General features: G+C 46.9%; 1 protein-coding gene across 11 annotated transcripts in view; it reads right to left on the reverse strand.

The window, feature by feature from the left end:
* RALGDS (ral guanine nucleotide dissociation stimulator) overlaps nucleotides 1–13,221 on the reverse strand; it is a 99,822-nt gene that overhangs the window by 27,620 nt on the left and 58,981 nt on the right. Inside the window, exon 1 of one of the 11 annotated variants that reach the window (XM_075578780.1) lies at nucleotides 8,465–8,487. The exons of the other annotated variants lie outside the window; for them this stretch is intronic. The gene's annotated coding sequence lies outside the window, so the exon portion shown is untranslated. Of the gene's footprint in view, nucleotides 1–8,464; nucleotides 8,488–13,221 lie in introns of those variants that run through there. 11 annotated transcript variants of the gene reach the window in all.

Below are 13,221 nucleotides of genomic sequence, written 5' to 3' on the forward strand. Positions count from 1 at the left end.
GCTATTAGTATTATGATGAGGGCGAACCGCTCACTGCCACGCCTCCGCCACGCCCCCTTTCACCCTCCCTTGGTCTCCTGCACCAGAGTGCAGGAATCGCAATAGCGACGGCTAACGTCACGCGGTTGCATAGCCGGTCACATAGCCAGCACTATAAGTGCAGCCATACACATACTTTAATAACAATTTAATTTCATATAACGCTTGTCTCCTAACGGTACTTAAAGCGCATCACAGTTACAGTATTGTCGTTTTGTTCTCCAATGCAACTACAACACACATCACTGCGAAATGCTCAAAGAACTAGATTGGTCAACACTAGAGTCTAGGTGCAAAGTTCACCTTTCCTGTCTTGCCTTTAAATTCTTCATGGGCAAGCTACCCAGCTACCTGAACAAGCTCCTCACCCCTACCACACGCAGCACCTATCACCTGAGATCAGACTCCAAAAGACTATTCATGCTCCCAAGGCTCAACAAAGTATCCGGACTTTCCTCCTTCTCCTACCGTGCACCCCAAAACTGGAACAACCTACCAGAGACTCTCACATCCACCACCAGCTTAAGTTCTTTCAAATCTAAGGCTGTCTCACATTTTAACCTGGTCTGTAACTGTTTCATACGCTCATAATATACATTTTCTTTAACTGTGCACGCAATGTCTTGTATATAATGTATACCCTGTTCATTTATGTAACTGTACTTGTAACCATGTATTATTTGTTTTACTCTGTGCCCAGGACATACTTGAAAACGAGAGGTAACTCTCAATGTATTACTTCCTGGTAAAATATTTTATAAATAAATAAGTATATTGCGCGGTACGCAGCACATACAATGTTACACACACAGTCCCTGCCCTGATGAGCTTACAATCTATGTTTTTGGTGCCTGAGGCACAGGGAGATAAAGTGACTTGCCCAAGGTCACAAGGAGGTGACACCTGGACATTTCTGCTTAACGTCAAAAGAGCTGTGAGGTTCCAGATGTTTTCTATTACCCTGAAGCGCTGCTCTCCACCCGGCTCCCTTTTCCTCTCTTTCGCTGCCATTCCAGAAGAGACACTAGAAAGCAAACGTGCCCCAAAGCACGAGAGGGGACCAGCACCGTCAGGACGGGACAGGCGCCTCAAACAGACGCAGGAGACCCTGAAGCTGGCAGGAGATGGGGGATCCAAAAAAGGTTTAGGGACTCAGAAAACAATCCTGGTACTACACTCCTAACGTGCCATGGTGGTTAGGTTACCACAAGAGTTACTCATCCTTTAACAAAATAATGATACATAGTGACAGCAACAAACACAACACGCGCGCCTGAGTGAAACATTCTTTGTTGCTCATTCTTTGTGTGTGACGACATGTCACTATGTATCGGGGTTTCAGTGTGATTTGGCCTTTGTATGGTAACCAGTAATAATACATTGTTTCCGTATCGTGCCGACAACACTGGCTACGTGGAATTACAGGAACAAGGAAGCCAAGGAGTAACAGATAGAGGTAAACACGACTTATGTACCAGCAAATTCTAATGGGCATTCAACCGCATTGGTGCCTCAAAAAGGGATTAACCCCACTGGCAAAACTCCCATTTCAGGTTACATATAACAACATTTACATTTCCTATTAAACTAATTATAGATTTTTTTTATTCAAAGAAAGAGAGAACATTTAACAAACAATAATTTAAAAAAAACAAACATGTTTTACCATTTAAATGCTATTATCTGCATAGTGGGTGTCAGTATTAACCACGTTTAGTTACCGGACAAACAGCACGGCTCTGCATACTTGAGCTGGGAATACACACACATGCACGCGTATGTGTGTACACACACGTATATATTATATATGTTTGTGTACACACACACACACACACACACCAGTATAAAATAGAAAAGCACACAGAGACAACTCTCATAATGTATACAATTTATTCCAAAAAAAAGATATTGAAAGATAACCAAAGAATGAATGCACTCCCTAGTACAGGCACATAACCCCCAATCTGGCAATCAGTAAGAGCCCCAGCAGACAAGTCACACGCAGGGTACTCTGTCCTGGCGTCTCTCCCGGCAGCCTGCGTTCTCCACACCCTGAGCGCACTTCTATTTTACAGTGAATTTGAGCTTACAGGAAGCTGGGGAATTCTCCCTGAAGGAGAAGCACCGAGACCTCTTCTCTACCCCTACAGTTATTCCATACGGGGGGCTGCACTTTGACCTAATTGAAACAATATATGGTTTCGACTTTAATCTATGCACTTTTATAGGTGTACACATGGAGTATTGAACTTTTTATACATATCAGATGTGTTGAACCAGTCTATGTGTTTGGGTTGAGCGCAAATTGGAAAGAGGCACCCACGCCTCCATGCCCCCGCTTTCCTAGCTCCTGGTACTAACCCATGTCATTTAATACCGACCAACCTTACAACTCACATCGCAAAAGAAGCATCCCATCAGCCCGGACTCATGGTTACTGCCCTACACCCAGTCGTTCCTACCATCCATTGTGGCCAAGCACTGCCATCTACTGCACTTATTCCATCACCTGCTGTCTCTGTGTCCCCCACTTAGATTGTAAGCTCTCCGGGGCAGGGACTTCCTTTCCCTATTGTCTGACTTTACTGTGCTTATTGTATTATAATTCCATGTACTGTATTGTTTTTGTGAAGTGCCGAGTACACTGTAGGCGTTATATAAATAAACACACACACACGTGCATCTTAACCCTCTTCCATGGCAGAGTCTTACACTGCTTTATCTACACTGACCGTACAGTTGTTGCAGTGCAATTGTCACACAGGTGGTACACAGAAATAAAGCAGTGCTGATGCCGATAAATGCCCATGGCGATGGGTGGCACCCCGATTCATTGAGCAGGAATCAGCCCCAGGAACAATCATCCCCTGGGGTCTTGTAGCAGTGCCAAGAAATGAGTCAGAGGCTCAAGTGGGGAATTAGCCCATAAACCTCTTAGTTCTAAAGCAGGCGACACCGTGTTCTGCCCTCAAAAAATAAACAATCTTCTTTGTTTCTTCAAAGGCCTGGTGGAAAACAGGCTGCTCGCATCCACTCCAGCCTTCCCACCCAGAGAAGCCAGGTAAGCAATACATGAACTGGAACCACTGCTGGCTTGAAGGCAGAAGATGGCCTTATGTCCCGCTCTGCTGATCTGCTCTGTGACAGAAAAGGCTGCAGCCGTAGCTCTCCGGGGAGGAATAAGTGGAAGAATTCCCAATGTCTCTTTTACTATAGTTTGGAGTGAGATTCAGTTTCTATTCTACTGCTCATTGTCCAGTTGTGTGCTCGTTCCCATCCGTTAGAACAGGGGTGCGCAAACTTTTCCCCCTGCCTGCTCTCCTCCCCTGCTCGTGCCCACCACCTTACCTCGTCTTCGGCGCAAATGACGCCGCGGGTCATGTGATATCGCAGCGCCGAAGACGAGGGAAGTTGCAGAGTCCTCGTGCGATCCCCCCCCCCTCCCCCCACACCATTTAAATGCCTCGGGGAAGAGCGCGGGGCCCCTGCAAATGCCGCGCCACACCTCCGTGGAAAATCGTGCGCCCCCCAGTTTGCGCACCCCTGCGTTACAACATTCCCAGGGGAATCGTAGGGTCTTGTGGTACTATCCAAAAACTGCAGTAAAGGCTGCAGCAGGGGTAGCCAACTCCAGCCCTCAAGACCTACCAACAGGTCAGGTGTTCAGGATATCCCCGCTTCAGCACAGGCGACTCAAAACAAAGACTGCACCAGCTTTGCTGAAGCAGGGATATCCTGAAGACCTGACCTGTTGGTAGCTCTTGAGGACTGGAGTTGACTATCCCTGGACTATAGTATCAGATTATTAACAGACAGAAGGGACCTGTGACCCGTCAGGGCTGTCCCTCCCATCACACAGTGATAAGAGATCCTGCAGCAGAGTGGGTATTGCAGGGCTATAACAAGGTTTGCTAATCAACCCTCTCTAACCACCATCAACAGTGAGGTGCTAAGTAGACAATTCTCACTGGCAGCAACCTTTGGAACACACACACACTTTACCATATGAACAGGATCATTAACAGCTTGAGGAACACACCCATAGAAAAAAAAATGTTCTGTTCTTCAATTACAGAAAACTGTCTGAGCCACGGATCCAGTGTCTCCTGCAACCACAGCCGTTCTCTCCTTCACTACCAGCTTATCCTTCATGTCACAACAGAACCCTGCAGCCAAAGGCGCATATTGAGCTGGGAAAGGAGACAGGACAGGCAGCTACTGAGCCAAGTTGATGTAAGCTGCAGGTATAGAGGGATATTAACCCCTTTGGAGTCAGAGGGGCTTGTAGCCAATTTAGTGGGGTGATGAAGAGGCATTAATTACTGCTAGAGAAGGACAGCGGCGGGACAGACTAAGGCCGCGGATATAGTAGGCACGCGCGTGGCGTCGTGCGCGTCTGCCCCGGATATTATCTGTGGCCTATGGGATGGGGACGCGGAGACGCGTCAGAGAGGCGTGCCAGTGACGTCACGTGAGCGGTTCACCCTCATTGGCTGAACCACCGGCCGTTGCGCGACAAAATCAAATCATTTTGTCTGCCCGGGGGTCGCGTTCTGTGGCGTTCCTCATGGAGGCACGGCCTTTTCTTAGCGCCGCGCAGACTATGGCCACGGCCGAAGGCACCAGGTGTCAAATATTAACAATTAGCTGATCTAAGCTGGTGTGTTCAAACCGAATACCATAATCGCACACGTTCCCATTGGCGTGCCCCCACCAACGTCCTATATGTCAGCTCTGTGGTGTCCAGACGCCTGGAACTGCCGGCTGTGTGGGATTGAACGCTGGATGTCTCACTACCGCCTCTTACATTTTTAAATACCTTTAAGCTTTGGGTCCAGAGAGCCCGGAACAGCTTGTTCACCCGTTCCCCTGATAGCTATTCAAGACGTTCAATGCAACAGCATGCGAATTTGTAGAAGAATCCGAAAAGCCCAGGCACTTTCCCTGCACATAACCCTGTGCCGTTTTTCCCTTATATTAGAGAACAAAGCTTAGAAGGGTCGCGATGTGCGCTGTAAGGTGGGGTTGTACTTAACCTGTTCAGTGCTAGAATACCCCCAAGCATTGCTTGTGCTTTTGGCATACACCGAGTATATGACGTTGCGTTGGGAAATGCGTCAGATACGCAACAGGGATTTGCGGATGGGCACTAGCGGAGAGGACTACGGTGCTCCGCAAATCAAGGTGGCCTGTGACATCTACCCCTTCGGTGCCGGGAGACAGCAATACATCGCCAAGCAAGGGGTTAAAGGAGAAAGAGAGCATGTGTTGCTGGCCCCTTAAGCACCGACAAGGTTTAACCCATTCCGTGCTGGCGGTTCATGGAGTGCCCTTGCATTTTGATTGTTCTCGTTGCCCGCTCAGTGTTACTGACGTTGCCGGGAGAATATGACGCAGGAAGTTAACGCTCAGCCTCGTCTCAGCAGGACACCTGGGTGCTCGTGTAATCCTGTCCGGTTTAAACGGCAGGGCCACTTTTACCGCAGTTAAGTGCGTACTTGCTTCGAAAAATTACCATCCGTGAAATAAAATCGCCTCCTCCGGGGAGCGCCTCGACGCGGAGAGAAACACCCAGATCACAGACATTGTAAGGGATTAGATACCAAGCCCAATACATCAGGGCAAGAAGCAGCAGAGACACCCAGGCTGGGACAGTAAATCACATTGCGATTTGATTATCTGTTTCACCAGTGGCTATCTAAGGTTACTCTTAAAGCAGCAGCAGCAGCAGCAGCAGCAGCAGCAGCAAGTGCAGGCTCTTCCCAATGTAAGCATGTCCATGTTTAATGTTGGACTTCTGCATTAAAGGAAGCCTAAGGATGTTTACCGTCTTAACAAAAATCAAAACCACAAAATGATGGAGACACAATTAGCATGTAATCTACACGTTAATCAGCTGGGATGCCATAGTAACAGAGGAAAGGATGGGGCATGGATTTTTAATTTTTTAAAGGGCGACACTTTCACAACGGTAATAATTTATAATGACGCCGGCAAATATTTTCTGGGATTGGGATAATACATTTGGAAGATAAACGGAATAAATATAGGTGTGTGTGTTTATATATATATATATATATATATATATATATATATATATATATATATATATATATATATATATATATATATATAACACACACACACGCACACACGCACACACTTTCTATTCCCAGGCAGAGAAACGGTTAAAATGACCTAGTAAACAGCTGGAGCAGATATAATGCAGGGTACTAGCAGGAGAAAGAGTTCTTTATCACAGGGTTGAATGGCCTGGGACACGGATGAAAAAAAAAAAACACAAGAGTGTCCCGTCCGCTCTCCTTCCCCCACAACCAACAATTACTCTGTCTCGTTGGAATCACTCACTGGGTGCCATCTCTCTTCCAGGCACAAATGGCCCGTCCTGGGGTGTCATGCACAGAGGTCTCATGGATGGCTGGGTTCCTGCCAAAGGTCTACAGACTGTAGTCCTGACATGTATGTATGCAAGTCTTTATATAGCGCTTCACTGCAGTAATATAAGTGACAATCATATAAATAACAAATAATACAAATAACAGGTCATGGGAATAAGTGCTTCAGACATAAAAGTAAAGTTTAGGAAAAGGAGTCCCTGCCCCGAAGAGCTTACAATCTAATGACATTTCATACTCCATCTACAATACAATGCACGGAATCAGAAGACATAATATATCTTCCGTTCTCTTATTTTATTCAAAAAGGTGTGTGGGCATTTGGAACAAACAAGACAATATTTCAAGGGGACCTTCCATTGTGCCTTTAAAGGGAAGTGTTCCACCAGTATATCCTGCCAGTGCTCAATTAGATTGTAAGCTCTTCGGAGCAGGGACTCCTTTTCTTAAATGTTACTTTTATGACTGAAGCGCTTCTTCCTTTTATGTGTTATTTATATGATTGTCACGTGTATTACTGCTGTGAAGCGCTATGTACATTAATGGCGCTATATAAATAGGCATCCATACAGTGCTCACCTATGAATGTGTAACACAGACCCCTACGTGTAAACATAATTCAGAAGATTCAGACAACTGAAAGAAGTATGCAGAGGTGCATGCTGGGTATTACCCAGAGTCACAGGACAACAGAATGAATGGGTTTGGAAAGCAAACAAAAGTCTGACATCATCACTAGGGCTACAAAATAAAATGGCGGAGGGCCGGACATATCACACCCTCAATGAACAAAGATCGTACTCAACGGGATTCCAAGGCCCATACCAAAGGACCAAGATAACATGCAAGACGGGAGAATGACGTTGGGAAAGTGGTGGGAGCAACATGGAGAAGAGAAGCTTGCCACCGCTGTACCTGAAAGGTCATTGGGGAGGCCTAAGGCTGCGCTTATAGTGCCGGCGATGGTTGCTGGAAAAACCAAATTGAGACGATTTCCAGCGATTGCGACCAAGCCGTCGTTCCATCGCGCCGTCACGTTTACTATAAGCGCACGCGACTGTGGCAGTGCATTTGTTTTGACGCGACGTCACATCGCTGTCACTATAAGCGCAGCCTTATCCAGCAGTGGGCTAAAGATAAGATGATATATTATACACACACAATAAATACGTGTGCATTTGTGTATATCACGTACAGATGTACACACAGAGCCACGCATACAAATAAACACAATGCACAGCTGGATCATTGAAAAAAAAGGGAGTTTGCTTTCGCGTGTATCACACTATTTTGCATGAATTAAACCTTTACGCAAGGCAAGAAGTACAGAATGTGATGTACAGCGTACAGTCAGTTATATAAGGTATCTTTACTTAAGTAATGGACACACACCCTTCAGCTGGAATAGAACCTAGCACGTGGTGGGAGGGACAGCTTCAATTATCCATACGATCCTTCAGTGCTTCTCTACGGCATTTACCCAGAGTGCTTTGCCCCCACCCTGCCATGGATCCTCCAACATGTGGAAATGTTAGCAAATGACGAGGCGACGAAACAGTGCTAATGTCGTGGAGAATAATACAGGAGGAATTTCTACAGCAGCTCAAACACGACAGCACTCATGCTAAAGGAATCCCCAAAACACGGATACAGGAGTAAGGGCACGAGTTCCTCGTATCATAATTGAAAGATAGGAAATATAATAGTGTGATGATAAAATAGTATGTATAAAGAAACACACACACACACACACACACACACACACACACACACACACACACACACACACACACACACACACACACACACACACACACACACACTGTTTTTTTACTGTTTTGGATCTAGTTTTCTCCATGACCAATATGGCTGTCATCATGCTACAGTATCACCCATCAGAGCCCAGAGACATTAAATCCCTGCAACGGGTTCTAGTATGAAATGAGAGCTACACAAAGACAGGTCAGGCTCCTGAGGAACTAGGTTGTCCTAATACACACAGCACCTACCGTATGATGACCAGAGCTTTAACAATGTAACACAAGAGGAGCCCATGAGAGTGCAAGGAATGGGGACGCTGCGTTCCAGCGCAGCCGTTATTATATCAGCAGGATGTGGCAGTATAACAGTGCTACTAATTATATAATGGGGGGTGGGGGGGGGGGGCAGAACGCGGTGGAATGTAGCCTCACACAATACCATCCCTGTCACATCCAGCTCAGCTGACAATGCCGCCAAATCCCGTTACCACAGCAACGCTCTCTCTCCCTCTGCACCCCGGGGAGAGACCGAAAAAATGTGGGCAGGGAGAGGGAAAGGCAGAACGAAGGGGGGAGGGAAGGAAGGAACGAGGAGAGGGGAAAAACAAAAACAAAAAACAAAGACGGGCTAATCCGATAATAAGTGGGGGGAAAATAATACGCCAGCAAAGACGTAAAAAGGGAAGCCGTGAAAGGGGGCGATGAGACCGGCGGGAAATGCGAAGAAATGTATAACCACAGATTGTTTACGTCACTTAAATAAAAAGTTGCTGGCCCAGTGAGCATACAATCTATTGTTTTTTCTTTTGACAGGGATACTATGGTTAATATCCATTCCCCCTACTCCGAGGGCCGTGCGTATGCTGTAGGCCAGGCCTGCACAATTCCAGTCCTCGAGGGCCGCAAACAGGCCAGGTTTTCAGGATATCCCTACTTCAGCGCATCTGGCTCAATTAATGGCTCAGTCATACTGAGCCACTAATTGAGCCAGCTGTGCTGAAGTAGGGATATCCTGAAAACCTGGCCTGTTTGCGGCCCCCGAGGCCTGGAGTTGTGCAGGCCTGCTGTAGAGGCTAAGATGTTTTTTAGTAGCCCAGGATAAAACATTAGATCATTTTCTAGGGACGCCCGACACTGGAAGATAGGTGAGACCCCACTTAATTCCAGCACTGAAAGGGTTCATTACACACGTGAGAAACGCAGTATTCCACAGGCTCGCTCATCTGTTTCTTGGGCAAATAAAATCGTATGAAAAGAAATAAGAACATGGAGTGTAGAAGGGAGTGCAGCAGGTACATGGAGAGAGAGCCTTTTAGTTGATAAAGACGAAGAGTTCTTTATAGTTTTACTTGTACGCGAGTCTGCAGTACCTCAGAAGTCTCTTGTTCAGATAAACACTACCCTAAACAAAACCTTTACAACACATGAAGAAGCCTCGTGTTGGGCCCATGTGAAGGTGTCAAGAGCAACCAAGCATATACCCTTACAGATCCTCCAACATTTGTATCAGAAAAATAAGGCACCCCTGTAGTTGCTTTACTCGTCTAAAATATGCAGCGTGCCACACACAAAGAACCTGTTTAATAGGTATAGCTGTCCTTACAGAACCCCAAAACATATGGTGAACCTGCTAGATAGGCAGGGTGAGAGCACAGTGTGTTAAGTGTTAAGGAACCCTATAATTATATTGAGAAATTCTGATGGAACCCCAAACCTCCCTAATAGCGTGTCTGAGATCAGATGCATTGTAAGGAACCCCAACCCTCTCTAATAGCGCGTCTGAGATCAGATGCATTGTAAGGAACCCCAACCCTCTCTAATAGCGCGTCTGAGATCAGATGCATTGTAATTTTTCTGTTTTTAGTACAATTTTCAAATAACCTGAAACTTGCACGGAACCCTTTATGGGTGCCCGGGGAACACAAGGGTTCCTAGGAACACGAGCTGAAAAACACTGGGAGATGCAAGACGTGGAATCTGCTCTTACAACAGGTGATCTCTTGGGAAGGTGCTCCGTTCAGATCACCAATTAGATCTAATACACTCAGAACCCCATGTTTATCAAGGGATGAGGGAAATTAGCCCAGAGAGGCAAAGGAGGACAGCAATGAATTGCGGCTGACCAGAAAAAGGGTTTCTGAGGGCAAATACCAGCCACTTTCCATTTCCTCTGAGCAGATTTGTATTACGTAACCCTGCAAACATTGAAAATTACCCAGATCCAGGATAGGAAATTCCAATCATTTAACAATTAAAGCTAAGCAAACATCTCACAGCAATATCAACTACATCAGCACAGACACCTCATGTACTAGAGAACGTGAGTTCATGTGTGATCGGGTGTTTTAAAAATGGCCGCTGTAAGCAACTTAACGAGTCTACCACCCAAAAACAGAGTTTTCAACATGAGATTTTTTTTTTTATTTATTTTTTTTAAATGAGGAACTTGTTCATTACAAATACATCCCACTCTCGTTAAGAAAGCTCAGTGCCGCGTCCGCCGCGCCTTGGGAAGTCCCGAGAAGTTTCCACTTCTGCATTTACGTTTCCGCAATTTCAGCTTTCGTTACCTTGAATAGAACAGCGGGACCTCCAGAAATAGCCTCTGATCTTCCAATGCCCGGGGGTGGGGGGGGGGGGGCAGACTGGCAGTGCTGTGATTGTAATACTTTAATTACTCTGCTGTCAGGGAGCGCAGCGACCAGGGGTGGAGGTGTGATGGCGCAAAGGGACACACAGGATCACCGTATTTGTGTAATTAACAAACCCCCAGTACCTCTACTTTGTCATTCAAAAGCACACAGTTGCAAAAGAGAAAAAAGGAGAAGTTTCTCTTTAGTTCCTGGCCCATTCAGCACTTAAGGGGTTAAGGCAGGGGTTCTTAACTCCAGTTCTCAAGACTCTCTCTCCCCCCCCCCCCCCCAACAGGTCAGGTTTTAAGGATATCCCAGCTTCAGCTCAGGTGGCTCAATCAATCTTCGACTGAGCCTCTGATTGAGCCACCTGTGCTGAATCAGGAATATCCTGAAAACCAGACCTGTTGGGGTGAGGGGTCTTGAGGACTGGAGTTGAGAACCCCTGCCCAATAGAGGAACGGATTGTCGATCGCCCAAGCAACGTGCTTCAGTTCTAAGCCCCGGGTATCTGGGGCACAGCTCGGGTGGAAAGAGGCGTTCCCAGGAAAGGCCGTAGGAAGGAAACCGAGTTCCCCAGGTGATCAGCTGATACCGGCAGCTTGTGCCGTGTTATTGCACCGGCATCAAAGGGAAAAAGAAAAACAGCCATTGGCAAAAAAATAAAAGCTTTCAAAGGCCCCTCTCTGGCCCGGACCGAACATCTGGTTCCCTGGGCATCAGCAGGACTGCAGAAATAAACATGCACATCCACGCAGCGTTATCCCAGCAGCGCTGCGCGGTGCGACCTCAGCGCTGCGCGGTGCGACCTCAGCGCTGCACGGTGCGACCTCAGCGCTGCACGGTGCGACCTCAGCGCTGCACAGTGCGACCTCAGGCAAAGCCTCAGGTCAGAGCCTGTTCAATAAGTTCCTATGCACCTTTAACCCTACAGGCAGTCCTCAAGACCCCACAAACAGGTCATAAATGTCCCAGCTTCAGCACAGGTGGCTCAATCAGAGGCTCAGTCTTTGACTGAACTACTGATTGAGCCACCTGTGCTGAAGCAGGAATATCCTGAAATATGTTACTCGAAGGAGCAAAACCTCATTCATCCTGATCTCTCGTGCACTCCTCCTCTAACACACTCATGCCTTTTATTGACAGCTGCTAGAGCAGGGGGGGGCAGCTCCCGTCCTCAAGGGCCACCAACAGGTCAGGTTTTCAGGATATCCCTGTTTCCGCACAGGGCCCCCTGATTGAACCACCTGTGCGGAAGCAGGGATATCCTGAAAACCTGACATGTTGGTGGCCCTTGAGGACGGGAGCTGGCCGCCCCGAGTTTACATCCATCAAAATGCTTTTACCTGGTCCCAGGAGGCAGAATCAAATCTAGGAAGTCCCAGGCCCACTGAGGAGCCAGACCACTGTAAGGTACCACACTACACAGTGCCACGAGACAAACTAAACCCCACTGTGAGAGCCCTAAACTCTGAGCGCCCAGGGAAAAGGCCTGATATGAGATTCCAGCTATGTAATATATGTAACCCATGTCTTGTGATGTATGCAATATGAATGGACGCCCCCCCCCACCCTTATAATTTCTGTACACTCCCCCCCCTCCCCCCGGCAAATAACTTAAATAAAAATGTAAGTTACAAAAAAAATGCGTTTACACCGTTCCCTCCCCGCTGCTCCATTACAGATAGCAGGGGAGAAACTATTATCTATAGGCGGACACATAAGTATGTAGACTTGTTCCACCCACCCCATGTGTCTTGGAAACTGGCACACTTTGTAGAAGACACCAGTCATCCCCCACCCACGCATTATACAAAAAGTGTGTGTGTGTGTGTGTGTGTGTGTGTGTGTGTGTGTGTTTGTGTGTGTATGTGTATATATATATATATATATATATATATATATATATATATATATATATATACTTCATATTTCACACACGTTCCACTGGTCTCTGAAGTTGGAAACCCCTATTTAAACACTTCATCCCAGGCCCATAGCAAGTCACTGTGGTGATGCAGTGTCCCAAGTACCGCTACTTTCCCCCTCCCAGTCCCCACCCTTAAATATACCCTATCCCAGGGGTTTTTAACGCAAGTCCTCAAGACCCCCCCCCCCCCCCGCCCAACATGTCAAGTTTTCCGAGTATCCCTGCTTCAGCATAGGTGTCGTAATCTTCGACTGAGCCACTGATTTGGCCACCTGTGCTGCAACAGGGATATCCTGAAAACCTGACCTGTTCGGGGGTCTTGAGGGCTATTCTTTTAGCTTTTGTTTTCTCCATTACTAAAACAGGATCAAATCTGAATTAAACTCTTCAGTGCCGGGCAGGGGGAATGGGGGGGTTGCTGGCCACTCAGGCGCTGAAGTAAC

The sequence above is a fragment of the Ascaphus truei genome, chromosome 21 (genome assembly GCF_040206685.1).
Source record: "Ascaphus truei isolate aAscTru1 chromosome 21, aAscTru1.hap1, whole genome shotgun sequence".
NCBI classification, from domain to species: domain Eukaryota; kingdom Metazoa; phylum Chordata; class Amphibia; order Anura; family Ascaphidae; genus Ascaphus; species Ascaphus truei.